Raw genomic sequence first — 4949 nt, forward strand, 5'->3', positions numbered from 1 at the left:
TTAGGTTGATTCCCTATCTTTGCTATTGTGAATAGTGCTGCAGTGGGCAAAGGAAATGAAATGAAACTTTTCAAATGAAATGAACAGACATTTTTCAAAAGAAGGTATACATGCAGCCAACAAGCATAACAAAAAAATGCTCAGCATCACTGATCATGAGATAAATGCAAATCTAAACCATAATGAGATACCATCTCACACAAGTCAAAATGGCTATTATAAAAAAAGTTTTAAAAAAACAGATGCTTGCAGGTTGCAGAGAAAAAGGAACACTTACACATTGTTGGCGGGAGTGTAAATTAGTTCAACCATTGTGGAAAGCAGTGTAATGATTCCCCAAAGAGCTAAAAACAGAACCATTCGATCCAACAATCCCATTGCTGGGTATATTCTCAAAGGAATAGAAATCATTCTACCATAAAGACACATGTACACAAATGTTCATGGCTGTTGCTTTCTTTATTACAAAGGGTTTCATATCCTCCTGGACTGAGTTTCTCTGTTGTTGATGCTGTTGGTGTTTGTCTGTTCTATGGTTGTTACACTTCTGTAGGATTTGGAGGCATAATCTGAAATGTTAAATAACAGACTTTTATTTTTCTAACTAGTGTCATTCTATCTTTGGAAGGAAAAAAAAAAAAAGAAGAACAGTGACATTAGCATTAGCAATTCTGAAAGGATCAAGACCTAATCTTCATAGTCCTATTATTTTCTTTTTCTGTTTCCCTCTAAAAAGAAGTCTTAGCTCCAGTGACTTCCTAGGAATTACAATTTCAGAAGTGACCAGGGATTCTCAAAGGGCACTTTCTTAGCTTCCACATACCTTCCAAATGTATATCAAGGCTTCATATCACCTGTTATACTGCCTCTATAAAACAGGCTCACAGAGTGGGAAGCATGGCATTGAGTCGACCAAAGAAGTCATCATCTCAAGTTATAAGGAAGCTCAGGAAGAAAGGTTTCACGTGAACAAAGAATTTTCCAATCTCTTAAATAATTGTCCATGAATGGATTTACTTAAGCAAGAGCTTAAGTACACTTCAAAAGAAACCAGTGATTATAGCTGCAAGATGAACATTGCGTCAATAGAAGGGCCACTTGGGGACACTCTGAAATCCCAGGGCAAAACTGACTGTCTTGATTTGACAGAGGAATAGGGCCAATTGGGGGTTTAGGCTGATTCTGTTTTTTGTGAGTCATTTTGTCTGTGGACATGCCTTACAAACTAAAACAAATTCAAAAAATCCCTAGGTGTGAGATGATTAAAGTTTTAAATCTGGTCATTTGTAAATCACAAAAGCGCTGGATGAAAGCCATGCTGTTTGGAGGCTTTTGTTTTTCTTGTTAAAATCTTAGGGTTTGCTGAGCTTATAAAGACTCCTTGAATCAAATAAAAAGTGAGGGCTTTTGGAGAGAGTCATTCTCTTCAGTATCAGATGCATTTTAGTCTATAATTTTCCACTCTGGCTTATGTGGCTGTCTAGGCTTGATTCCATCAACTCATTTAATCTCCGATTTCATAAAAAAACAAGCTTTCTGTTTATCTTTGTCCAACTGAGTGCAATCTGTGCTTTCTAGCTCTTCTAACAATCCCAACTTTTTGAATTTCGTATCAGAATGCCTGTGTGGCATGGTAAATCTAGGCTGTCCTTGACAGGTTGGAAACGGCATACTCCTGGTGAGGAAATCAAGTGACGGCTCCCAAAGACACTCACTTAACAAATTATAACCTAAAAACACATCATCACTTTAATTTACTGTGATGAAGTGGGGGAGAGAAGTTAATACAAATCAATGCATAGCTATAAGTTTTCAAAAAAATAAATGGTGCAGTTTCCCCGACAAACACTTAATTTTCATATACAAGCTAGTTGCTGAATTAGGGAAAATTTAGCATTCGACACAAGCTCATCTGAAACCAACCAAAAACAGACACTTGAACTGAATTTGCTTATTGCTACATCCCTCTATTTTGTAAAGCTGAGAAGACTGCTTATGCTTCAAGGAAAGTTTGATAAACAACCATCTGACCAACAGAGGCTTGACATTTTAGTATCATTTTAATATCATACCTAATCTGTATGTATAGGTCAGAGCTGGCCTACTGACCCATACATACAGATGAGATGCCTGAGTAAGACGATTGTCTTTTATTACTATTCAAGGTCCTTGCTATGTGTATTAGGTTGGTGGAAAAGTCATTATGGTTTTAAATATAATTTTGGGATGAATTTATAAAGATGTATTCTACTTCAATGTATGCATTATTACACCAAACAGATTCCCAACATTCTATCAATCAATCATTCTTATGGTCACAAACATTTGCTTCCCAAAAATATGTATAAAATTCTGTTTGTCAGCCCCATTATATATATTTTGGATCTGTCCTATCTTACTACCTAGGAAACCAAAGCCCAAAAGAAGTATTAATTCTCTGTCTACCTACAAACACACACGTATACAGCAATAACTTGCAAATAAGAGTATGCTGGGAAAGAAAAGAGAGAAAGGATAGTCTACCACATGTCATGAAACAGACTTGCTTAATTTCACTCTTTATGGGGAATAAAGTGTTAAAAATTACCCAAACAGCTGAGATGAAAGACAATACTTTTGGTTATTCATTTGTTTTTATTTCCAACTCCTCATCTGTTATACAACTTTGGCCTTTTAAAAATGAACTTATTTGTAAATAAGAATAATGAGTTGGCAACTGGATTCAGGTCTGGCCATTTTACCTGAGTGATGAAAAAATAAATGATGTAGCGGTCTGCGAAACCATCTGACTCCCCTTTGAAATCCTCTTGTTTCCTCCTGAGATTGTCTAATTATAGAGTAATGCTGGAAGTATTCTTCACTTGCAGATTAATTAGTTGATGCTTAAGTAGTTCTTTGAACATAAAAGGCAACATGTAAATCTAAGTGTAATCAATCATCCTCAAGCTAATGATCATTTAATTAGTGCTTTCTGCTAGTTTAACAGTCCATAAAGAAGAGGGCAATTTAGGGAAGGGTCTCCCACCATTGCAAAGAGGTAAGATGTAGCTATAACTAGAATGAAAAACAATGTTCAAAATGAAGGTTTTAACATTGGAAATAAATTGGAAATTGACTCTTCCTTCTTCTGGTGACTAACAGCCATGAGGGAACTGAAAATGAAGCTTATCTTTTAGTAGCATTTGCATATTTCCAGAATTAGGAATCACAGTTTAAATTGGGCTTATCTAATGTTTTGTGGCAAAACCAAATACTTGAGGTGATATTTACAGGGCAGAAAAAAAAGTTAACTCTGGAGTGTTTGTAAATATTATGAAGTCTTAACTTCCTGCATTCTTGGTAAAATGGTTTCCTAACTAGGAAGTCATGTTCAAGTTGAAAGTTATATGATAAAGCTAGTTGTTTTGTAAAATACTTGTATTAGACTTTCTTACATGATTTTCTAATTATTTCTGTATTACTTCCCCTATTTGATTATATATGCAAAGCCAGGTGCCTTGCCTATTTCCAGCCTTATTCAGCTAAGACTCAGCGTTCATTAAGCGAGTGTATCAATGAACAAATAATAACTAGAAATATACCTACACAATTAACATGAGAAAATGTGGCTTTGGGTATAAAAATTATTCCTCTAACTTAAAACATATTACATCAAAGAAAATGTAAACAGTTCTGTTTGTCAATTAAGTCCCCATTCTAATGCTGGGCTGTTAACACAAACATCATCACAAAGAGATCATCCAGCCAACATGCTCAAGTTACCCAGCACTGCAAGGAGCCGTACTGGTTTATCTAATCAATACCTGCATCACATGACTTTTTAAAGTCACAGTTTTCTCAACTATGAATTGGGGCAATTGCAACAGTTAAATGGAATGATCACAAAACCAAAGTAATTATTTAATAGGTGTCAGCGTTATTAACATCAGTTGATTTTTCTTTTTACATAATTTTAACTCAACAGAGAAAAAAATTTAAAACCTTGCTGAAAATACGTGTAGCCCTATCCTGCATGGACAAGAATTTGCTTTGCCAACTGATAATTCAAGTAACACAAAAGCAACGTTAGAGATCAGCACTGACACCTCATGTTAGTAAGAGGCACACACCTCAAACCTAAGCTTTCAGGGATGTTGTAAAATTCATCATTTAAAAAGAGATTTTTAAAAAGGCAATAGCAGTTATGAAGATATATGTCACATTAGCTTTTTCTCAAAAGAAAAAAAAGATGCAAAGAATTTAACTGTGAAATAAATAGTATAATTAGGGTAATAGTAATACTATTTAAAATTTTATTCAAAAAAAGAAACACTTCAACAATAGTAGTAGATGAGTGTCTCAAAGTACTCAGACGTCTACCCTGTTTTTCAGAAGCATGTTTTTCATGTTCCTATCAGAACTCATGGAAGAATTTCTACATGCAATTTCTTCAAAAAAATCTCCACATCTAAATCTGACAAGACAGAAGTTTTGGGCAATCCTTACCAAATAGGCTGGTCATGCAGCAGCACGCATTTGACTGTATTCCAAAACATGTGTCTTAAAAGGCTCTACTGAAATGGTCCCTGCAGAAGATGAATGCACAGAATCTATATTAGACCCACAGGTAAAGCTTTGGATGCGAAAACCACATTCACCCTACAGTCTTTTGACAAAGGTTTTTCGTGACTTAGCCTCTGACTTCTCTTACTTCTTGAGCGGATTTAATACCATCGACTTCTACAGTGTATAAATAATCTTGGTCTATGCACCCAAAGTTATGTAAGACAGTAGAAAAGAACCTACCTCAATTTGAGTAAAACATCAGTTTTTAGAAAATCATGAATCTGTGTAAAGCAAGGCAGGAGAAAAGCAGATATTGCTAATACCAATAGATTAAAACTTACACTAAGAAAAAAAGCCACCACTTTGTAAATATTATATTGGATAAATCTGAAGTGGTGTCTAAC

General features: G+C 35.0%; 1 long non-coding RNA gene across 1 annotated transcript; it reads right to left on the reverse strand.

The window, feature by feature from the left end:
• Positions 1-430: 430 nt before the first annotated feature.
• On the reverse strand, positions 431-4643 carry LOC104002992 (uncharacterized). The gene is made up of 3 exons (XR_001711072.3): positions 4486-4643; positions 2742-2893; positions 431-569 (listed from the first exon to the last, which is right to left on the reverse strand). It is a non-coding gene; the product is annotated as an uncharacterized LOC104002992 (long non-coding RNA).
• Positions 4644-4949: the final 306 nt, after the last annotated feature.

Source organism: Pan troglodytes, chromosome 19, assembly GCF_028858775.2.
Source record: "Pan troglodytes isolate AG18354 chromosome 19, NHGRI_mPanTro3-v2.0_pri, whole genome shotgun sequence".
Taxonomy (NCBI): domain Eukaryota; kingdom Metazoa; phylum Chordata; class Mammalia; order Primates; family Hominidae; genus Pan; species Pan troglodytes.